The sequence below is a fragment of the Acomys minous genome (assembly GCF_964271855.1).
Source record: "Acomys minous genome assembly, chromosome: 19".
NCBI lineage: Eukaryota > Metazoa > Chordata > Mammalia > Rodentia > Muridae > Acomys > Acomys minous.
The window spans coordinates 62,542,083-62,566,348 of NC_140499.1; the positions used below are offsets into that span (position 1 = coordinate 62,542,083).

Consider the following 24,266-nt stretch of genomic DNA (forward strand, 5'->3'; position numbering starts at 1 on the left):
TGCAACCATCAGGTACACCCCACTTTTCCCGGCCACTTGATATATAGGGAACTCTCAGAGCCGAAGGGTGAATCCAGTACTGGCTATGGCAGTGTCGGTCTGCGTGGCACTTCCGGCCCTCCCACACAATCACCCCCTTGTCTCTCATCTGTACCCCACACAAAGGCTCCATTCTCAGGGGGCCCTGAGCTCATCTTTGCCTTATTTCCTCTCCTCCTGTCCCCTCTGTGACCCCAGTTTCTTTGGTACCTTCACAAAGATGACAGCTCTCCTCACCAGTTGCCATTTGCAGCCCTCCTGTGCATCAGAAGCCGTGGCGGTCACCCCAGCTCTCCTTAGTCACTCAGCTCTCCACGCTGCTCCTCGAAGCCGTGGCAGTCACCCCAGCTCTCCTTAGTCACTCGGCCTCTCCACGCTGCTCCTCGAAGCCGTGGCAGTCACCCCAGCTCTCCTTAGTCACTCGGCTCTCCACGCTGCTCCTCACTGTGCCCCTGGGAAGAAAGGGGCGAGGAATAACAGCCTGGCTGCGTGTGGATGCCAGGGACATAGGCATTGCTTTTCTTTAATTTTTAGATTATATGTAAATGTGGGGTATGCGTGTGTGTGTGTGTGTGTGTGTGTGTGTGTGTGTGTGTGGCTTCAAGTATAAGTGTGTGCCACATGCATGCAGTACCCACGGAGGCCAGAAGAGGGTGTTGGATATTTTGGCACTAGAGTTACCCTGTGGATGCTGGGAATAGAGCCCACGTCCTCTGTAAGGGGCACAAGTGCCTTTAACTGCAGAGCTAGATATCTCCAGCCTTCCACCCCTGTAACAAACAAAACAAGCCAATTGTGAGTATGCGTGTGCCACATATGTCCAGGTGCCCACAGTGGTTAGAACAGGGTGCTGGGTCCCTTGGAGATGGAGTTGCTGGCAGTTGTGAGCTACCTGGTCTGCGTGCTGGGAACTGAACTTGGGCCAAGAATAAACAGTAAGCACTTATAACTACTAAACTATCTATACCCCCCCCCCACCCCAATCTTTCTAATCTCAGACCCATCTGGAAATTTCTCTGTTTTTCCTGTATAATGAAATAAACACAGGAAACAACTGCAAACAGAGCTACAAAACCAATTACCAAAGGGAATTATCTAACAAAACAAATGCCCTGGGGAAGAAGAGCAGGGGTATTAAGGAAGGGTTTACATAAAGTATCAGTGGATGACAAGTGTTCTGGCTAGGGGGGAAGGCACACCCCTTTAACCCCAGCACGCGGGAGTTAGAGGCAGGTGCTCTGTGAGTTCTGGGACAGTTTGGTCTATATAGGTAAATTCCAGGACAGCTTAGGCTTCAGTGAGACCTTGCCCTTGGGAAGAAAAAACATAGTATTTCTAATTGTTAGGACCAAGCCAAAGAGCCCTTCCCAGCCTGTCCTGAGCATGCTTTTCCAGTATCCTAAAGGAGTGAAGAAAGGAATCAAGATGTTTCAGAAATTCTTTTGTACCAGGAGGAGGTGGTGGCAGTGGCAGTGCACATCTTTAATCCCAGTTCCCAGGAAGTAGAGGCAGGTGGTTATCTGTGAGTTCAAGGCCAACCTGGTCTGTTCTAAAGAGTGAGTTCCAGGACAGCAAGGACTACACAGAGAAACCCTGTCTTCGGAGAAAAAAAAATTCTGTCTTACTCCCATTGCATCCAATTTCTTTCTTTTGGTTTTTAGAGGTTTCTCTCTGTAGCCTTGGCTGTCCTGGACTCGCTTTGTAGACCAGTCTGGCCTCGAACTCACATCGATCCACCTGCCTCTGCCTCCCGAGTGCTGGGATTAAGGGTGTGTGCCACCACGCCCGGCTGCATCCAATCTCTGATCAGATCACATCATGTGCACCTGTGTGCGTGCGTGTGCGCGTTCTGAACCTGAGCTATGTCATCCCAGCTGTTAATCCACTTTTCCCCTCTCGTAGCAGAGATTGGACCCAGGGGCTTCCGAATGTTCTGTAAATACTCTAGCACTGAACTATATCCCCAGTCTCCATGTGTCCTCTTAAAATAAGTTTCTGTTTATAGTATGCTTAGCTGCACTGGACTATAGCAAGACAGTTTTAGAGTTCAGCCCCTTGCCTAGAACACAGAGTCTTACTGGACTACTCTTCCCGGGGCTTAGGCTGGCCTGGAACTTGCTATGACCTTGAATTTTGATGATCACTCCTCTGTTGGAGTTACAAGTCCTCCAAAGAGAACTACAGAACTCCGGAACTACAGGGATAGCTGCGGCCTAGAGAGTTGTATTGAGGGCAAAGATATGCCCAAAGTAGCTGACTCAGCTTCTCTTCCCAGACCTTGGAGTATGCAGGCTGAAGAATAACAGCTTTCAGGTGAATCATCGGTGCTTGCCAATCACAGGAGGTCTGCTGTGTCTCAGCTTGTCCCCATGTGCAAATAGTGGGCGTGAGCAGTGTTTGCCTCCCCCTCCCCCTGTTTGTCTTGTCTGTTTGTTTGTTTGCTTTTAGAGATAGGGTTTCTCTGTGTTGCCCTGGTTGCCCTGGAACTCCCTATGTAGACCAGGCTGGCCTTGAACGCACAGCAATCTGCCTGCCTCTGTCTCCCATGTGCTGGGATTAAAGGCGTGCGCCACCACCACCACACGTTTTATATATATATATATATATTAGTTAACATTTTTTAATTTAAGAAAAAGTTGGTAGCTAGTCACCTGTGGCACACGCCTTTAATCCCAGCACTCAGGAGGCAGAGGCAGGTAGGTCTCTGTGAGTTTGAGGGCAGCCTGGTCTACAAAGCAAGTCCAGGACAGCCAAGGCTACACAGAGAGACCCTGTCTCAGTGCGGGGCGGGAGTTGATTTCAGGGTTTGGAGATGGCTCAGTAAAGAATTTTCATTTGTCTTCTAATGAATCTGAGTTCAGTTTCTAGCACCTACACTGGATGGCTCACAACTTCCTGTAATTCTAGCTCGAAAGGAGCCAATAACCATCTTTGGGACTTTAAGAGCAACGGCGCTCATATAAACACAGCCACATGTGCAGATAACTTGATTTTAAGAAATACTTTTAAGGGCTGGAGACATGGCTCGGAGGTGAAGAGCAGCTGCCTGCTCTTCCAAATGTCCTGAGTTCAATTCCCGGCAGCCACATGGTGGCTCACAAGCATCCATAATCATATCTGGTACCCTCTCCTGTCCTGCAGGTGTACACGCAGGAAGAACACTGCATAATAAATAAATCTTAAAAAGAGAAAGAGAGCCTGCCATGGTGGTGTATGCCTTTAATCCCAGCACTTGGGAGGCAGAGACAAGCAGATCTCTGTGAGTTTAAGGCCACCCTGGTCTACAAAGTTAGTCCAGGATAGCCAACACCACACAGAGAAACCCTGTCTCAAAAAAGCAAAAAACAAAAAGCCAAGTTAGTCTCCAATAGAGTCTTGCCAGGTCTGCAATCCACACTTCAGGACAGGTACCATGCCCAATCAGCACAAAATGAATTGGAGGTTGTTTGTTTGTTTGTTTGTTTTGCTTGTAATGCTTTGGTCTTTTTAAAAAACATATCTTTTGTTTATACATTATGGTTTCCAATTTTGCGTTTTTCTGGGATTTCTGTGTGTGGGAGTGTGTGTATTTCTGTGTTTCTGTATCTTATACTTTTCCTTTGGCTCTTCCTTTTCTCTTTGGATTTTGTCCTATTCTGGTTTGTTTTTATTTATTTTTAGATACCTGTTTTCTAATGGGGGAGGAGATGTGAATTTGGGTGGGTAGAAAGAAGAATCTTGGAGGAGTTGCGGGGAGGGGAATCCATGATTAGAATATATTGCATGAAAAATATTCTCTCTCCCCCCTCCACCCCCACCCCCCACCCCTGAGACAGGGTTTCTTTGTATAGCCTTGGCTGTCCTGGACTCCCTTTGGTTTTTTTTGTTTCTGTTTTTAAGATGTATTTATTTATGTATTTATTATTTATGCAGCATTCTGCCTGCATGTGCCTAAACACCAGAAGAGGGCACCACGTCTCATCATAGATGGTTTTGAGCCACCATGTGATTGCTGGGAATTGAACTCAGGACTTTTGGAAGTGCAGCCAAGTGTTCTTAACCTCTGAGCTATCTCTCCAGCCCCTGTGGAGTCACTCTATAGACCAGGATGGCCTTGAATTCACAGAGCTCTGCCTGCCTCTGCCTCCCTGAGCACTGGGATTATAGACATGCCCCCCCAGGCTTGGCCCCCAAAAAATATTTTCAAATCTTTCCTCTTTTTTTAAAAAAGATATATTTATTTATTATGTATAAAATATTCTGCCTGCATGTGTGCCTGCCCTCCAGAAGAGGGCACCAGATCTTATTATAGATGGTTGTGAGTAACCATGTGGTTGCTGAGAATTGAACTCAGGACCTCCGGAAGAGCAGTCAGTGCTCTTAACCTCTAGCCATGTCTCTAGCCCAATACTTCCAATCTCAAGAAAAGTTGGTTTCATAGAGAAAACAGAGCTGGACACTAGGGAAGCAGAGGCAGGAGAATGACAAGTTCAAGGCCAATCAAGGATATATATAAAAAGATTAAAAACAAAAACAAAGAAAAAAAATCCTAGAAGTTGTAATGGACAAAATTCATGGTCTCATTTACTTTTCTTCCTCAAAGCTTGATTGCTTTAATAGAAAGTCCGCAGCCTGGGGCTGGAGAGATGGCTCAGTGGTTAAGAGCACTGGCTGCTCTTCCAGAGGACCCAGGTTCAAATCCCAGCAACCACATGGCAGCTCACAACTGTCTATAACGCCAGTTCCAGAGATCTGACACCTTCATACAGACATACATGCAGGCAAAACATCGATGCAAATAAAAATAAAGAAGAAATAAATAAAAAGAAAGTCCATGGCCTGACTTTTATTTTGTTAGAAGGCATTCTCAGGCCGGGCATTGGTGGTACGCGCCTGTAATCCCAGCACTCGAGAGGCAGAGGCAGGTGGATCTCTGTGAGTTCGAGGTCAGCATGGTCTACAAAGAGAGTTCCAGGATGCCAAGGCTACACACAGAAACCCTGTCTAAAAAAAAAAAAAAAAAAAAAAAAAAAAAGGAAAAGAAAGAAAGAAAAAAAAAAAGGCATGCTCTTAGTGCTTATGTTCCTTTTTTTAGGATAGTATTATCTTCTACTGTTCTACATGTTTTTTTTCTTTTATGTTTTTTTCAGATAGGGTTTCTCTGTGTAGACCTGGCTGTCCTGGAACTCACTCTGTAGACCAAGCTGGCCTCCAACTCAGAGATCTGTTTGCTTCTGCCTCCCGAATGCGAATGCTGGGATTCAAAAAGCCTGCACTGGGCTGGAGAGATGGCTCAGAGGTGAAGAGCAGTGATTGTTTTTCCGAAGGTCCTGAGTTCAATTCCCAGAAACCACATGATGGCTCCCAACCACCTATAATGAGATCTAGTGCCCTCTTCTGGCCTGCAGGTGTACATGCAGGCAAAAAATTATATACATAATAAATAAATAAATGTTAAAAAAAAAAAAAAAAAAGACCTGCACCACCACTACCCCGCCATGTTTTCTCAAAGCCTTACAAAGATGGCCAGTCGAGGTGGCGCACGGCTTTAATCCCAGCACTCAGGATGCAGAGGCAGGCAGATCTCTGTGAGTTCAAGGCCAGCCTGGTCTACAAAGTGAGTCCAGGACAGCCAAGGCTACACAGAGAAACCCTGTCTCAAAAAAACAAAATAAGCACTCGGGAGGCAGAGGCAGGTGGATCACTGTGAGTTCGAGGCCAGCCTGGTCTACAAAGTGAGTCCAAGATGGCCAAGGCTACACAGAGAAACCCTGTCTCAAAAAACAAACAAAACAAAACAAAAAAACAAAATAAAAATAAAAAGGGTGTTTGTAGCTGGTCCTTGCTACTTTGTGGGTTATTCCTTTTACCACCCCACCCCCTTCATCCCTATCACTAGATAGGAGAAAAAGATCCTTTTTTAAAATATTTATATTTATGCAGTATTCTCTACTGCATATGAGCCAGCACGCCAGAAGATGGCGCCAGACCTCATTATAGATGGCTGTGAGCCACCACGTGGGTGCTGGGAACTGAACTCAGGACTTTCAGAAGAACAACTAGCACTCTTAACCTCTGAGCCATTTCTGCAGCTCCTGAGAAAGAGATCCTTGAATCTAATTTCTTTTTTCTTTTTTTTTTTTTTTCCGAGACAGGGTTTTTCTGTGTAGCCTTGGCTGTCCTGGACTCGCTGTGTAGACCAGGTTGGCCTCGAACTCACAGCGATCCACCTGCCTCTGCCTCCCTGAGTGCTGGGATTAAATGGATGTTATCACTGCCACTGCGCCAGCTGAATTTAATTTGGTTTTGTTTCCTTTTTGAGAATAACGCCCCCTGCTGCCCCACCCCCACCCCAAACAACCACCAACTACCAACCTTGCCCCTTGCGGTCCTTGCATTTATATACTGTCTTAGGGTTTTATTGCTGTGAAGACACATCATGACCAGGGCAGCTCTTACAGATTCGCTCAAGGCAAATCACAGCTGCTGTGGGCAGTCTGACGCAGGGCCACACCCCTACACCTGGGGTTAAAGTGAAAACACATTTCTCTCTTTTAAAAAAAGGATTTATTTATTATGTTAATAATGCTGTGCCTGCATGTACACCTGCACACCAGAAGAGGGCATCAGATCACACTATAGATGGTTGTGAGCCACTATGCAGTTGCTGGGAATTGAACTCAGGACCTCTGGAAGAGCAGACAGTGCTTTTAACCTCTGAGCCGTCTCTCCAGCCCGAAAACACATTCTTTTTTTCTTTCTTTCTTTTTTTTTTTTTTTTTTTTTGGTTTTTCAAGACAGGGTCTCTCTGTGTTAGCCTTGGCTGTCCTGGACTCACTTTGTAGACCAGGCTGGCCTCGAACTCACAGCGATCCGCCCGCCTCTGCCTCCCGAGTGCTGGGATTAAAGGTGTGCGCCACCACGCCCGGCTTCGAAAACACATTCTTATAGTAGTTCTGCATTTTTTTAAAAAAAGAAACCAAAATTCCAGAATTCTCACTGCATTTCCCCCTTCTGTTTGTTTTATTTTGTTGGTTTTTCTTTTTTCTTTTTTCTGAGACAGGGTTTCTCTGTGTTAGCCTTGGCTGTCCTGAACTCACTTTGTAGACCAGGCTGGCCTCAAACCCACAGCGATCCACCTGCCTCTGCCTCCTGAGTGCTGGGATTAAAGGTGTGCGCCACCATGCCTGGCTTCCCACTTCTGTTTTAAGCCACGAATGGTGCTGTGTATAGTGGGAAATTATAAATAGACGCTTTCAGTGAGATAAGTGCTTTTGGAGCCAGTGGCTAAGGGTTCAGGAGACCCTTCCTGCTCTTTCTACTGGGGTAGCTTTGCCTTTGATGTAGGGAAATGGCAGCAGCCGAGCAACCCCATCGTCTGCATTAAATTGTATCTCTCTTTTTACAGAGGCCATAGTTTTACTTTCTCCTTTGAAACCATCGACAGTCCCTGGATGCACAGTGGGCCCTCTGACGTCAACCCACTCTTTCCCAAGATCATCCCTACTGTCCCTGAGGGCAAAGGACCACGAACATAAAGGCCTAAAGGTATTTTATGACATTGAATTCTGGGGGATAGATTAAGACGTTTGCCTGTGGCCTGTCTAGAGCAATGCTGAGTGCAGTAACGTGCACAAGACCCACAATACTGAACATGGTTTTTGGTCTACATGTCACCCCTTAGCTGAAACAGCTTGTGCCTTTTGCTGTGAGGACTCAAGTTAGGCCCCCAATGCCATTTTATTTATTTAATTTTTTGGTTTTTCAAGACAGGGTTCCTCTGAGTAGCCTTGGCTGTCCTAGACTCGCTTTTGTACACCAGGCTGGCTTCGAACTCACAGAGATCCACCTGCCTCTGCCTCCAGAGTGCTGGGATTACAGAGGTGCACCACTGTGCCCGGCTTCTTTCAAACTTTTTTTAAAAAAACTTTTTAATTTTAATTTTATGTGGATCGGTGTTTAGCCTGCATGTATGTCTGTGTGAGGGTGTCAGCTCTTGGAGCTACAGACAGTGGTGAGCCACCATGTGGGTGTTGGGAATTGAACCAAGGTCCTCTGGAAGACCAGACAGTGCTTTTAACCACTGAGCCATCTCTCCAGCCCCCTTTCAAACATATATATATATATCAGAAAATGCCCCTGGGAGCAAAGCAGGGGATATCCCAGCAGTAGAAACTGCAATAAACTTTTTGCTGAACTCTTGAGACAAACATCCATTCCTGGGCTGGAGAAATTGCTCAGCATTTAAAAGCACTGTCTACTCATCCAAAGGTCATGAGTTCAAGTCTCAGCAACCACATAGTGGCTCACAACCATCTATAATGAGATCTGGTGCCCTCTTCTGGTGTGCAGGCATACATGCAGGCAGAATACCATATACATAATAATTAAATAAATCTTTTTTAAAAAATTCAGCCAGGTGTGGTGGCACACGCCTTTAATCCCAGCACTCAGGAGGCAGAGGCAAGAGGATCGCTGTGAGTTCGAGGCCAGCCTGGTCTACAAAGTGAGTCCAGGACAGGCAAGGCTACACAGAGAAACCCTGTCTCAACAACAACAACAACAACCTTTCCTTCACGTCCTGCTGTTTCTTCTACAGCATTTGAAATAAAAATTTCCATTTTTATCCTAAACTTTTGAGCCCCACATTGAGGTGCAACTTGTAACTGGTCTTTTCTACCTTTTTTATTTTTCCTTCGAGACAGGATTTCTCTGTGTAGCCTTGGCTGTCCTGGACTCACTTTGTAGACCAGGCTGGCCTCCAACTCACAGTGATCCTCTTGCCTCTGCCTCCTGAGTGCTGGGATTAAAGGCGTGCGCCATTACGGCTGGTTGTTGCTACTTTTGGGGTTCTTTTTTCCCACCCTTTATCCAACCCTCAGGTTTCACCCACTAACACTAGATAGAGAAAGGAGGAGGATGGGGGATGGGGGGGGGAGATCATGGAATCTAATTTCTTCTTGCTTTTTCTTTGCTTGTAGCTGGTCTTTCTAGTTTGTGGGTTCCTCTTTTTCCCATCCTTTTTCCCTCTGCCCTGTTTCACCCCCCCTAACATTAGAACGGAGAGAAAGAAGGATATTGCGAGAAAGAGAGAGAGAGATCCTTGAATCTTAATTTTTTTTTCTTGTTTCTTCTTTGCTTGTAACCAGTCTTTGCTACTTTGTGGGTTCTTCCTTTTTCCACCCTTTATGGCCCAGTTTCACCCCCATCACTAGATCGGAGAGAAAGAAGGATAGACAGGGGAAGGGGTGGGGAGAGGGAGAGGGAGGGAGAGGGAGGGAGAGGGAGGGAGAGGGAGGGAGAGGGAGGGAGAGGGAGGGAGAGGGAGGGAGAGGGAGGGAGGGAGAGGGAGAGGGAGGGAGAGGGAGGGAGGGAGAGGGAGAGGGAGGGAGAGGGAGGGAGAGGGAGGGAGAGGGAGGGAGAGGGAGGGAGAGGGAGGGAGGGAGAGGGAGAGGGAGGGAGAGGGAGGGAGAGGGAGGGAGGGAGAGGGAGAGGGAGGGAGAGGGAGGGAGAGGGAGGGAGGGGGAGGGAGGGAGAGGGAGGGAGAGGGAGGGAGAGGGAGGGAGAGGGAGGGAGAGGGAGGGAGAGGGAGGGAGAGGGAGGGAGAGGGAGGGAGGGAGGGGGAGGGAGGGAGAGGGAGGGAGGGGGAGGGAGGGGGAGGGAGGGGGAGGGAGGGAGAGGGAGGGAGAGGGAGGGAGAGGGAGGGAGAGGGAGGGAGAGGGAGGGAGAGGGAGGGAGAGGGAGGGAGAGCTCCTTCAATTTAATTTCCTTTTGATTCTTCTTTGCGCATTACTAGTAACAAACTGAAGCACCACCACAGGGAACAGCCGCCGACCCTGCCGCTCAGGCCCTAGCATTTATATACCCTCTGAAAAGTTCCCAGAATTCCAAACATCACACCATGGCAGAAATTATCCACAGCTGGCAAAAGCACACTTGTGGTAGAGCACAGGACAACTCATGGGCAGCTGCTGCGGACAGCATGGGGCAGCCCCACGGCCCTACACTTGGGATTCAAAAATAAAAGCAGCCCAATTCTTGTATTTCTCTGTTTTTAAAAATAATATTCTTTTTTTTGTTTTTTGTGCATTAGTGTTTTGCCTGCGTGTAATGTCTGCATGAAGGTGTCAGATCTTGGAATTAAAGACAGTTGTGAGCATCAGTGCTGGGAATTGAACCTGGGTCCTCTGGAAGAACACTTAACTCTCTTAACTCCTGAGATATCTCTCCAGCCCCTCTGTGGTTTTTTTTTTTTTTTTTTTTTTTTGTTTAGCTTTTCTTTCTTTCTTTCTTTTCCTGAGACAGGGTCTCTCTGTGTAGCCTTGGCTGTCCTGGACTCACTTTGTAGACCAGGCTGGCCTGGAACTCACAGAGATCCACCTGCCTCTGCCTCCTGAGTGTTAGGATTACAGGCCTGTGCTAACTGGTGGTGGCTGGCTATTTCTGTGTTTTGTAAAGAACCCACAATTCCAGAATTTTCACTGTAAATAGCCCTTCAGACAGCAGAGAATAAACTGCACCGACGATGGACAGAGCTGTAGTTAATAATTTACTCTGTATAGAGCAATTGCCGCATTAACTGCCATGCCCCCGCCACACAGCCAGACAGACTCAGTGCCTGGGTGAGTGTGGGCTAGGACTACTCAACAGCAAACACAAGATCCGTACTCTATACACTGCATGTCCTATCACAGATGTTCAGGGATGCAAGAGAGCAAGCAAAAGCTGAACATGGCAGAGTTAAAACATAAGCAAGGTAAATTTGGAGATAAAATTGTGAAATTGATGGAACATTAGGAAAACTTCTATTTATTATATGTATCAAATACATTCTTATCTTATTTTATGTGTAAAAGTGTTTTGCCGGGGCTGGAGAGATGGCTCAGAGAGGGGCTGGAGAGATGGCTCAGAGGTTAGGAGCACTGACTGCTCTTCCAGAGGTCCTGAGTTCAATTCCCAGCAACCCCATGGTGGCCCATAACCATCTATAATGTGATCTAATGCCTTCTTCTGGCCTGCAGGTGTGCATGCAGACAGCGCTATATACATAATAAATCTTTTTTTTAAAAAGTGTGTGTTTTACCTGCATGTGTGTCTGTGTACCACTTGTGTGCCTGGTGCCGGAGGACTCCTGAAGTAGGCATCAGACCCCTGGATCACAGATGGTCACGAGCTACCATGACCATCTACAAGCGCCATTCTTTTTTTTTTTTTTTTTTTTTTTTTGGTTTTTCGAGACAGGGTTTCTCTGTGTAGCCTTGGCTGTCCTGGACTCGCTTTGTAGACCAGGTTGGCCTCGAACTCACAGCAATCCGCCTGCCTCTGCCTCCCGAGTGCTGGGATTAAAGGCGTGCGCCACCATGCCCAGCTCACAAGCTCCATTCTTGTTCCTGGCATAGGCCAGAACCGTTACAGTGTGTCATTTTATAATCCCAACAATAACCCATGAGTTATATTCAGCATTCTCAGTGTACATCTTGGCAAGCAAGGGCATAAAGAATAAAACAGTGGTTCGCACGCATACAATAATCATGGAACTGGTAAGACACAGAGCCAAAATCTAAACCTAAGGACTTCAACTGTAGGTCCTGTTATGTCTATCTATCTGGACAGGATACTAGAATTCAAGCAGGTTTTCTGTTTAACCTTATGATAAGAGTTAGGTCCAGGTGCGGGAGCGCACGCCTTTAATCCCAGGCAGAGACAGGAAGGCTCTCTGTGAGTTTGAGGCCAGCATGGTCTACCAAATAAATGGTTCAGGGCAGCCATTTAAATGGGCTGTTACACAGAGAAACTTTGTCTAAAAAAAAAAAAAAGAAAAAGAAAAAGAAAAAGAAAAAATAATATGGTTCAGGTGTGATGACTCAGTATTATAATCTCAACCCTTGGGAGACCCAGGCAGGGGGATTGCCACAGGCTCAAGGCCACAGTGGACTACAGAGTGAAACCCGGTTTACAGAAAGATGGCTGAGAGGATCAAGGCACTTACCTTGATGCCAGGCAACCTGAGTTCCATTCCTGGGACCCATATAGTGGAAAGAGAAGGCTGGCTCCTGTCAGTTTTGCCTTGTCCTCCATATGTGTGGGACAGCCCGTGGGCCCGCATGTATACGCACACGTATAATAAATCAATGAATAAACAAATAAATGGAATGTAGAGGTGGCTCAGTGGGTGTTTGCTGTGCCAAGTATGAGCCCATGGACTCTGATCCCCAGCCTGAAACGTTGGGCATGCATGCATAATCCTAGAGCTGGGGAGGAGGAGACAGAGAATTCCTAGGGCTTGTTCCTCAGCTTTACTCTTTAAACTCTGGGTTCATTGAGAGTTTAACAACTAAGGTAGGAGCTCCTCGAGAGATGGCTCAGAGGTTAAGAGCACTGGCTGTTCTTCCGAAGGTCCTGAGTTCAATTCCCAGCGACCACATGGTGGCTCACAGCCATCTACAATGAGATCTGGTGCCTTCTGCTGGCCTGCAGGAAGAATATGTGCAAATAATAAATGCATCTTTGAAAATAAATTAAGGTGGAGAACGACTTCGGGAGATACCGGATGACCTCTGATGTCTATAGATGCGTAGGTGCACACACAAAAAAATTGGTGCCTGTGTATTGCGGACTCTGGGTGTGGCTTCTGAGTCTGCCCATTTTTATTTTCTTCCTACATATCTTTATGTGCTTTATGTGAATATACATATATTCCCGTCTCTGCTGGGATTAAAGGTATGCACTACCTTGACTGGCTCTTCATCATGAATGTTTCTCTCTCTTTTTTTTTTTTTTCAAGACAGAGTTTCTCTGTGCAGCCTTGGCTGTTCTGGACTGGCTTTGTAGACCAGGCTGGCCTCGAACTCACAGTGATCCGCCTGCCTCTGCCTCCCGAGTGCTGGGAGTAAAGGCGTGCGCCACCACCACCAGGGTTTTTTGGTTTTTCAAAACAGGGTTTCTCTGTGTAACTTTGGCTGGCCTGGACACCTTTTGCAGAAAAGGTTGCCCTGAAACTGACAGAGATCTGTCTGCCTCTGCCTCCCTGAGTGCTGGGATTATAGGTGTGTGCCACCACCACCTGGCCACCATCATAATTTTTGTTTTGTTTTTGAGACAAGGTTTTTCTGTGTCACCCTGGCTGGCTGTCCTACACTCACTTTGTAGTGTGTATGCCACCGCACCTGGCTACCATCATAATTTTTTCTTTCTTCTTCTTCTTTTTTTTTTTCTGAGACTGGGTTTCTCTGTGTAGCCTTGGCTATCCTGGACTTGCTTTGTAGAGCAGGCTGGTCTCGAACTCACATCATCCACCTGCCTCTGCCTCCCAAGTGCTGGGATTAAAGGTGTGTGCCACCACACCTGGCCTCACCATCATAATTTTTAACTTTTTATTTATATATGTTTTTCAGTACTTCGTTTTGAACATGCTAACCATTACTCTACCATTTAGCTATATTCTCCAGTCCATGTAAAAAAATTTTTTAAAAAATGTTTTCTTTGCTTGTATGCATATATACCGTGTGTGTGTGTGTGTGTGTGTGTGTGTGTGTGTGCCTGGTGCTCAGGGAAGTCAGAGGGCTGTCAGAGAGTTATGGATTCCCTCGAACTGGAGTTACAGAGGATTGTGAGCCACCACATGAGTTCTGGGAACAGAATCTGGATCTTCTGGAAAAGCAACAAGTATCTTTTTTTGTTTGTTTGATTGTTTATGTTTTTCAAGACAGGGTTTCTCTGGTAGTCCTGGCCTCGCTTTGTAGACCAGGCTGTCCTGGAACTCACAGAGATCCGCCTGCCTCTGCCTCCCGAGTGCCGGGATTACAGGAGTGCACACTCTGTTATCGCCGCCGCCCGGCTGGGTTTAAATTTCAACTTTGCCTTTCGACCTATTCCTCATTTTCCTCATCTGTATGAAAGGATGCCTAGTACCATCTCACAGAGAATAAGAATTAATCTAAAGTTCTCAGCACGGTGCCCTGCGGTTTCTTGTTGCCCAAAAGTTATTATTCCTTCAACGTGATAATTAGATCTCAGCTCTAAGGTCCTCAGGAAGAATACTTAGGGTAAGTGTTCTAGAAACGTTGACTGTAGGCGGGCCTAACTGCTTCGAGGAAGTAGGAGGTGGTGGCCAGGCTAGCGAGGGAAGCTAGGCCTGGAGTCGGCTAGTGCAATCGGGAGGGGTGGGAAGCTGTTCCCCCACTGTGAACAGAAGAGGGCCAGATCCCAGAGAGCACGCTAGGAACACCGTAATTCATCAGTACATCCTGCTGATTGGTTTTTTTTTTTTCCCTTTTCTTCCTTTCGGCTCTTACGGTACAGTCAAGAAAGGACCGACCAGAGAGAAGTAAATTAACACTCAGAGCCCATGGCCTTTGGCAGAGCGAGGCAGGCCACACCCCAGCGAGACAACAGGGCCCAAGCCCCCAACGCTAATTCTGTCCTTAAATTCATGGATTCCGTCGCGATGAAACACCACCCACCCAAACGCAGAGCCCACCGCCGTCCGCGGGCTCCATCTTTAGACGTGAAAGAATGAGAGCTTGCCACAAGGAGAATCCCGGTTTTGAGAGGCTAGGTGGTACGGCGGCTGCCTGGGGACCAAAACGTCTCCAAGGTAAAGTTGCAGCCTGAAGCGATTTTTTGACCCCCGACACTTAATGAGCTAGCGAAGACCCGGATGTGTCTGGGACTGGCCGAGGTACCCATTAACGCGCCCCCGCTAGACCATCCCCCTTCTCCATCTACGATTGGGCCCGCTTGACGCCAATCATTGCTTCTCCAGCCACCCACTCTTCAAGGGTGGGGTGAAGTCTCGGTATCCCGCTTTCTATTGGTTGGAGCAAGAACAGGAGGGCGGGGAGCCGGCTAAGGTCCTCCAATGGGCGTCGTGGCGTGTGGTTAAGGCGGAGTCGAGGCGCTTGGCAGCTGCCCAATCAGCGTCCTTGTTTGTGTGGTGCCGCCGCCGCCGGTGCAGCCGCCGCCGCCGCCGCTGCCCCTGTCTGTACCGCAGTGTCTGCTCCGCCCGCCCGCCCTCCCCGACCCGGCCCGCCCCCTCCCCCACCCCGGCTCCTGGACCCGCCGGTGGGGTCTGGATCCCACGGTGCCGTCGCCGCCTCCTTTTTCGACGCCTTCGCCGCCGCCTGGGGAGGCGACACAGTCGGGAGTTCCGCCGCCGCTGCCAGGTGAGGAGCTCTGGCCTAGGCCAGCCTGGCCGCCAGCCCGCCCGGGGGCGGTGAGGAGCGACGGAGGGAGCGAGGCTGCGAGGAGGCGGCGGTGGGGGAAGGGAAAGGTGGAGGGCGGGGGGAGGGGAAGCGCCCGCGAGCCGACGCCCGCCCGCGCGCCCCCGCCTGGCGTCCCCTCCCCCAGCCCGGCCCGCGCGCCCCCGCCTCGCGCTCCCCTTCACCTCTTCCCCTCCCCCCCCACTCACTCCGCGCGCGCGCGCGCCCGGGTCTTTCACTTAGGCCTCGCGCGACCCGGCTGGCTGGTGTGTCCCTCCGTGTCTTCTCTTTTTTACTCTCTCTCCCCTCCCTCGCTCCCCGTTTCCCTCGCCATCCCCCCCCTTTCGCTCAGTACCTCATGCCCGCCATGCTCCCCTCTTTTCCTCCGGAGCGTCCTCCCCTCTGTGTTTTTTTAACTCTCCGCCCCCAGTAGTGCCCTCGGGGTGCGGGGGCCGCTCCCTGCACTGAGTCTTGTGTTTTACCGCGGATGGGACGGAAGGGGGGGGGGATCCTTAAGGGTGGAGGAGGCACTGAATAATTATCTTTATTCGGGGGGAAAAGGATCAGGAGTGCAGAACCTTACCCCTTTATTTCGTCGTCCACCGTTCCCTTGCCCTTCGTAAGAAAAGGGAATTGTCTTGACTTGTGCGGGTTACTTACCTTGTATAGTAACTGAACCACTCATCTTCTCAGCTGGGCTTTGGGACACACCGGATCTGTTTCCCAGTTCAGTTCCTGAGGCTTAATGGAACCAGAACTTACCCTTCCCCACCAACCCAGAACTGAAGAGTACTTTTCTTTGCCTCCTTTTGGGCTCAGATGCCTGAAGGAGCTAGCTGCTCCTGTGAATGCAGAGATTTAGGCGTGAGGCGCCGTCCCGGGACAGCCTCCCCGCTTTGTAAAGGCATGGTGCGCTCCTTGAGTCATCTGCGGCAGCACTCAGTTTCCCTCCAGACAGAGATGTTGGTTCTTAAGGACTGGCCCTGGGATGGAGGGGGAGGCGTCACTGGCCGGGAGCCTGTGGATGCTGAAGTTAGCAGCGCTTCCCTGCGCTGTTCTGGAGAGTAAGGTAGCTTCCTGAGAACCAGGGGTCTCCTCTGGGAAACGATTACTTGAAGGGTGTGTGTGTGTGTGTGTGTGTATGTGTGTGTTTTAGAGGTGGGAATAATATGAATTGAATCTATTTTAGCAAAGAAAGTGTCTTTCATGCGAGTATGCCCTAAAAGATTTGAAATCATGTTTGAAGCTGGTGTAAAAGTAGGTTTTATCCATGTGAGTTGAGAAGAGCTGGTGCTTTTGTAGTTGGGGGTATATTTTCTTTTCCAGAAATTTATAATTTGAATAGACAACGGGTGAATGTGATACAAAGTGAAAAGAAGTCGTCTCCTCCCTCAGCTGTCCTCCACCCATGGTGTCCTCCTACAACACACAGCTGATGCTTCCTTGGCATCTGTATACTGTCTGTATGTTGTTGATTGTCCTGTTTGAGAGTGATTTCTTTATTGCTTTTTCTTTGATACATGGGCTTAAAGTCTGCCTTGAAGGCTGATAGCCAGTTTGATTTGCATTTTTGGTGCAGGAGAAGTCTTGATAAGAATTGTCATAGTTGGGGGCTGGAGAGATGGCTTAGGGGTTAAGAGCACTGACTGCTCTTTCAGAGGACTCAGCCTCAATTCCCAGCACCGCATAGCTAGTTCCGGGGTATCTGACACCCTGAGGGCAGGGAACAGAGATGTTGTTCTAGAGTAGTAACATTTGCTCAATCGCGCTTGCGTGCGTGCTTGATTTGTAAGAAGGGAACTTCTGGTGATGATCAAGACAGTGGCGTGAAGAGGTTAAGCTCATCTGAGGGCAGGAAGATACATATCTGTTGGAAACGTAATTGTTAGTCCACCACAGGTGCTGGGCTGGATCAGGCACAGACTTTCCCTGGGCTTTTTAAGAAAACAGGTTTATAAATAGTCCATGGTGAGTACTGGTCCCGTGTGACTGATGGTGGGCTTTTCAATCTGGGAGCAGTGGAAGTTATCATGGGAAGAGGTAGCTAAGTACAACAGGGATCGGAAGGCGACCTGTAGGTTGAATGACCTGTACGGAAAAGAGATGAGAGTTGTAGACTTCTATGCTGTCTGTTTGTTAGTTGAGGACATTTTTAATGAGTTGAGAGTTACTTGTGCTTCACAGCAGCATCCATCTTTATGGCACTAGTTTGCTTCCCCTGACTCTGTCATGTCTGTTAACTTCCTGTTTACATATAGTCTCAACAGGGTCCAATAGAAGCTACATTAAATACTTGTCTAGAAACAAAGTTAACCTGGTTTCCTGATCATCCTTTTAACTATAAGTCCTGGCAGTAACTTAAACTGTGTTTAGCATAGGGGCACAGGGAGAGAAATGTGTGAGGAATTTTTTCTGACCCTCACAGCTCTAAATAACTTTCTAAAGTCTGTGTTCCCTGGGCTCATGACTGTAATCCCAACACTTGGGAAATTAAGAGAGGATTCTGAATTGGAGGCAGCATTGACTACATAGTGGGTTTAAGATAGTTAGAGGTAGTGAATTAAGATCCTTTCTGAAAACACTAAAACCCCAAACAAAAACTGGTACAGGCCTTTCATCCTGAGCAGGAGACAGAAACTCAAGTTCATCCTCTGCTTCATATCAAGTTAGAGACTTTGAGCTCCCCCCTCCTTCTGCACGCGTTTCATCCCCGCACAAGCAACGCAGAGGCAGGTGGATCTCTGGGTTGGAGGGCAGCTTGGTCTACAGAGTTCCAGAACAGCCAGGGCTACAAAGAGAGACCCTGTCTTAAAAATAAATAAATAAATAAGTAACAGCAGCAACAACAAAAAAGTACAGAAGCAAGATTGAAGAGATGTGCCCAGAAAGGTATTTAATCATATCCTACTGTCTCAGGATTCCCTTGTCTTTTTTGTTTGTTTGTTTCATTTTCTGCTGCTGCTGCTCCTCCTGTTCCCCCTCTTCCTCCTCCTCTTCTGATTTTTCCAGAGTTTCTCTATGTAGCCTTGGCTGTCCTTGAACTGACTGCAGACCATGCTGGCCTGGAACTCAGATCCGCCTGCCTCTGCCTCCTGAGCGCTGGAATCTCTTGGTTCTCCTTGTTTTAAGCAGTGAGCTGTATATGTTGTTTCCCAAGCAGACCTCTCACCTCAGTTTAATTGGTTTTTTTCCTTCTCACTCCTCAAGCAGTATAGGGAAACAGCAGCTATGCTGTACTGGTTTCTGGCTCTGGAGTGTTACTCTGTGTTAGCCACCCTATTAGGAGACATGCTTACAAGCAGCCATTCTGCACGTAGTTTAGGAAGCTCATGTTGCTTGGCTTATTGAGAAAAACCAAAACAGACTTGCTGGATGAAAACAACAGCTAGGGAAATCATAAAACTGAGCCATCAAGTGGATCGAGGGACTTTATTTCCCAGACCTTTGTAGGACTCAGTGTCCTTAGATACCAGTGCCAATCCCAGACATCTTCTGAGGCACATTGGAAGGAAAGGAGAAAAAGGAAAAGGTTGGTTCCAACTCTAATTCTAGTGTAAAACTGCCCAATTGTTATTACTTTTAAAAGATTTTATTTACTTATTATGTATACAGCACTCTATCTGCATGTACACCTGCAGGCCAGAAGAGGGCATTAGAGGGTGTAGATGGCTGTGAGCCACCATGTGGTTGCTGGGAATTGAGCTCAGGACCTCTAAAAGAGCAGACAGTGCTCTTACCTGCTGAGCCATCTCTCCAGTTCCCCTGCCCAATTATTTTACTGCTTGTGGAAAATCCCACCAACATGATGCCTCATGATAGCATATCATTGATTTTTGCCTAAGCATGGGAAAAGGATTTGTTTTTGTGAAAAAGAATGTCTTTGGGGTAGAAAGTATCTAGTTTATATTCAGTAGTCTGAAGGTTTTGCTATATACCTCTTAAAGACTTGCTAACTTCAGTTGGTGAAGCAGGGTTCTTTCCCTGAGTGTAACAGTGATAAAAGCCTCTGCAGATAAGTCTAGATTTAAAATGTACCCCTCCTTATGTTGTATCTTTTACTTTGTCTTTAGTGGATTCATATAATGTTTCAATGCAACCTGAGTTCATAAGAAAGGAGAGAAATGACATTGTCATTAAGGCTTTACAAATTGGCTCTGTGTAGTGTTTTCCGTAGAATCCCTTAAATTGCCACTGCCTTGAATTGCCTACAATTGGCCAGAAACTATCAAGAGTTTGGGATTATAGTAGCAAGAGTAACAGATGCGTTGTTTCAGCTTTCTGTTGGTTTTGAGACAAGGTCTGGCCTGGGACTCTGAGAAGATGGGCCTGTATCTACCTCCTGAGTGCTGGGGTTAAAAGCCTATGCCTCCATGCCTGTCTAGTTTGTTTCTTTTCTTTTTTTTCTTCCCCTGCCCCCCCCCCCCAGGGTCTCTCTGTGTAGCCTTAGTTGTCCTGGACTCACTTTGTACACCAGGCTGGCCTCGAACTCAATGTGATCCGCCGCCTCTGCCTCCTGAGTGCTGGGATTAAAGGCGTGCACCACCACCGCACCCGGCCAGTTTGATCCTTTTGAGGTATGAAATGTTCAAATCCCAGATATAAAAGAGTCACAGTAATTGCAGATCTTTGCTATGTGAACCTGTTTGAGACAGTTTCTTCTGTAGTCCATGCTGGTCTTCAACTCCCAGTGTGATCCTTCTTTCTGCTTTAGCCTTGCAAGTAGTAAGGTTAAAGGTGTGTGCCGTCCCACCTGGTGTGTTTGCTTGTTTCATTTACTTATTTATTAGGGTGTGTGTTTGTTGAGTTAGGATTTTGCTGCACAATCCAAGTTGCCTTGAGACCGCTGCTCCTCATGACATAGCCTCCTGAGTCCACAGGTGCGCATCCCTGTACCCACCTTTGATTTTAATTAATTACTTTAGCTACTAGTAGTTATTTGAGACAGAATATCATTATGTCTGAAGCTCACTGTGTAGAGTAGGCTTGCCTCAAAGTCATAGAGGTCTGTCCACTTCTCTCTCCCAAGTCCTGGGACTAATGGTGTCTACTACTATGCCTGGCAATTTTTTTATTAGTGTTCTGCTAAAGAAATTAAGCAAAATTTAATTGTTGAAACTTCCTCTTACTGTAACTGACTGATACACATTTTTTAGAACAAAACTTTGTTGATTTTGTCTTATTTGGGCTGTATACAGGAGAGGTAAATTTTATAATTTTCCAAAATATGGATTGGGATGTAAGGAGATTTTATATTAGGTATCAGGAATTACGAATTCTTAGTGTAATTGTGAGGGATTGCAGGTGTTAACTGGAGGGCTTACATTATTCACAGGGGGCTTTTTGAGTAATCTAGATACAGAAGAGAGTAGACTAAGAAGTGGCAAAGTGAAATAGTGAAGCATAATAAATATAAAGAAATCTCCCCCGCCCCCTTTTAAGGTGTTAGGGGTGTAACTTAAGGTCCTCCCATGCTAGGTAAGTGCCTTACACTTTATTTACTTATTCATTTACGTTTTTTTTGAGTTAGGATCTTAGTACATAGTCCAAGTTCCTCAAGACATGTAGGTGTGCATGCCTGCACCTAAACTTGAGCTAAAGCTCTAGCTTCTTATACTGTTCATCTTCTTTTGCAAGAGCTATGGTTTGCCACATAGTCAAGGCTGGCCTAGAATTTTTGATCCTCCTGCCTCAGACTCCCGAGTGACGAGATGAGTGCCCACCTATCAGAAAATAGCTAGTTTTCTACACTGAGATAAAATAGCTAGTTGCCACATTTCTTTCATATAATTGCTTCGATGCCATATTTTGTGTGTGTGTGTGTGTGTGTGTGTGTTTTGAGACAGGGTTTCTCTGTGTAACAGCCCTCTCTTTGTAGACCAGGCTAGCCTCGAACTCACAGAGATCTGCCTGCGTTTGCCTTTCGAGTGCTAGGATTAAAGATGTGTGCCACCATACCTGGCTATTTTCTTTCTTTCTTTCTTTAATTTTAATTTTACTTTATATGTACGGATGTATTGCCTGCATCAATATCTGTGTACCACTTGTGTGCCTGGTGCCCTTGGAGGCCAGAAGAGGGTGTCAGGTCCCCTGGCGTTACAGGCAGTTGTTAGCTGCCATGTGATTGCTGGGAATTGAACCTGGCCCCATGCGACAAACAGCCAGTGTTTGCAGCCACTGAGCCATCTCTCTAGCCTCTTGCTTTATCTTCTATTGTTTAGAGATAAGGTTTCATTCTATAGGCCAAAATTCACTGTGTTGCCTGGGTTCGCCTGCTTCAGCCTCTGAAGTACTAGGATTATAGATATGAGCCACCACGTCTGACTAAATGTCATTTTTTCCAATAAGGCCTTATTTCTACCATTTATTTTTGGTGTTTTGCTTGTTTGTTTTGAGACAGGGTTTCTTTCTCTGTGTAGCCCTGGCTATTCTGGAACTCTCTTTGTAGACCATGCTAGCCTTGAATTCACAGAGATCTACCGGCCTCTGTCTCCTACCAATTTTTTAAAAACTTTTACTTTTTATGTGTATAAGTGTTTTTTTGTTTGTTTTGATTTTGGTTTTTCAAGACAGCGATTCTCTGTGTAGCCTTTGCTGTCCTGGACTCACCTACTTTTTAGACCAGGCTGGCCTCCCAACTCACCGCGATCCGCCTGCCTCTGCCTCCCAAAGGCGTGCACTACCATGCCTGGCTTTAGACTTTTATGTATACAGTGTTCCGCTTGTATGTACACCTGCACACCAGAAGGCACCAGATCTCATTACAGATGCTTATGAGCCACCATGTAGTTGCTGAGAATTGAACTCAAGACCTTTGGAAGAGTGAGTGCTCAACTCTGAGCCATCTCTCCAGCCCATGTATAAGTGTTTTGTCTCTATGTATTATGTGGACTATGTATGCCTGGCATCTGTGGAGGCCAGAAGACATTGGATCCCCCGAAAATAAGGGACACACAGGATTCACCATGTGTATGATAGGAACTGAATGCAGGCCCTCTTGAAGAACAGATAATGCTGAGTGTTGCGTTTTTTTTCCAGCCCTAAATTTTGTGTGTGTGTGTGTGTGTGTGTGTGTGTGTGTGTGTGTGTGTGAAGGTTAGACAGCTTTGTGCACTCAGTTCTCTCCTGCCTTTATATGGATTCTAGGATTGAGTTTAGATCTCCGAGTTTTGTCTCAAATGCCTTTACTTGCTGAGATGCCTCACTGTTCTTCAGTCTGTCCATCCATTTATTTATCCATCCATCTTATAACTGTATTTATTGAGACAGAGTCTCAGCTATCTCAGGCCGGCCGTACCTTACTGTGGACTTGAGGACGACCTTGAAGTTCTGGTTCTCTTGCCTCTGCCTCACAGCTGCTGAGATGACAGGCACTCACCACCACGTCAAGTCTTCCTAACTCCTCAGAACCTTACCTTCACCTCCTTATCCTTCACGTCTAGTAGTCTGCCTTTGCTCTGTTTTCTTCTTCATGGCACTTAACAACTTTAAAGCATTCACTTGTGCTGGGCAGTGGTGGCAAACACAAGAGTCAGGTGACCTCTGAGTTTGCGGCCAGCCTGATTTACAGAGTGAATTACACGACAGCCAGGGCTGTTTCATACCTAATATAATTCCTGTCATAAGTTTATACTCAAAATTGTTATCAGATTGGAATAATAGTCTCTTTTCCTAACTAAATGTAAACTTCATTTACAACAAAATATGAAATATGATAAATAAAATTGAGGATTGCAAAATGTTATAAAATTGTACTTTGTCTTAAAATTTTTGTTTGTGCACACGAATGCATGTACATGCAGTGCTCAGAGAGACGAGAAGAGAGTGTTGTGTTCCCTGGAGCTTGAGTTACAGGTGGTTGCTAGATTCAGGTACCCAGCTGTGTACCTGAGTAGGCACTGGGAGCAGAATTCAGGTCCTCTAGAAGAGTTGTGCGTGCACTTCACCACTGAGACATCTCTCTAGCCCAAGTAAAACATTTTGTAAACTTTAACGAATTATAAATATGGGGGCTGGAGGCTCAGCAGTTAGGAGTACTGGCTGCTCTTCCAGAGAATCCAGGTTCAGTTCCCAACACCCACATGGCAGCTCTCAGCTTTAGTTCCAGAGGAACCGACACTATTACACAGACATGCGTGGAGCCAAAACAACAGAGCACATGAAATAAAAATAAGAGCCGGGGGCGGGTGGCGCACACCTTTAATCCCGGCACTCGGGAGGCAGAGGTAGGGGGATTTCAGTGAGTTCGAGGCCAGCCTGGTCTACAAAGTGAGTCCAGGACAGCCAAGCCTACACAGAGAAACACTGTCTTGAAAAACAAAAAAACAAAACAAACCAAAACAACAACAAATATATATATAATGTTAAAGTAATTGACTTCCTATTGAAATAAGTATTGTTTAAGTAAACTTTTAAAGTGTATTCACGTATATTATCACATCCCACCAAAAACTAGACACATCAACACTGTTTCCCTTTTGTGAGGCATTGAATCATCAAAGCCAGAAATGTGAGCATCATTGTGTTACTTCTCCTTTTTTTTTTTTTTCCCCTTCCTTTTTTTGAGACAGGGTTTCTCTGCACAGCCTTGGCTGCCCTGGACTCTCGCTTTGTAGACTAGGCCTCAAACTCCAGCGATCTGCCTGCCTCTGCCTCCCAAGCACTGGGATTAACAGGTGTGTGCCACCATGCCCAAAGGTACACTTAATTTTTTGTTTTTTGAGACAGGGTTTCTCTGTGTAGCCTTGGCTGCCCTGGACTCTTGCTTTGTACAGCAGGCTGGCCTCAAACTCACAGGGATCTGCCTGCTTCTGCTGGGCGTGGGAGAGTGACCTCAAATTTGATCTTCCTTCCTCTACTTCCAGCTACTGGAATTGTAGGTGCACGCCCCTAGGTTCTGGCTGGTGGTTTTGAGACTTAATCTCATTATTTAGACCAGGCTGGCCTAGAACTTACTGTGTAGACCAGGCTGGCTTCAGATTTGGAGCAATCCATTTGGCTTAGTGTTCAAGGTCATTTGTGATCTTGACCTTTGCCTTTCTATTATTCAGT

General features: G+C 46.8%; 1 protein-coding gene and 2 long non-coding RNA genes across 3 annotated transcripts in view; 2 read left to right on the forward strand and 1 right to left on the reverse strand.

Annotated features, from left to right (window-relative positions):
* Positions 1 to 70: 70 nt before the first annotated feature.
* On the reverse strand, positions 71 to 23,392 carry LOC311590281. Its single transcript, XR_014776822.1, has 3 exons — positions 15,574 to 23,392; positions 407 to 491; positions 71 to 347 (listed from the first exon to the last, which is right to left on the reverse strand). It is a non-coding gene; the product is annotated as an uncharacterized lncRNA (long non-coding RNA).
* On the forward strand, positions 7,012 to 10,061 carry LOC311590280. The gene is made up of 2 exons (XR_014776821.1): positions 7,012 to 7,566; positions 9,815 to 10,061. It is a non-coding gene; the product is annotated as an uncharacterized lncRNA (long non-coding RNA).
* GATAD2B (GATA zinc finger domain containing 2B) overlaps positions 14,950 to 24,266 on the forward strand; it is a 70,989-nt gene continuing 61,672 nt past the window's right edge. The window contains exon 1 of the mRNA XM_084769159.1: positions 14,950 to 15,182. The gene's annotated coding sequence lies outside the window, so the exon portion shown is untranslated. The remainder of the gene's footprint in view (positions 15,183 to 24,266) is intronic.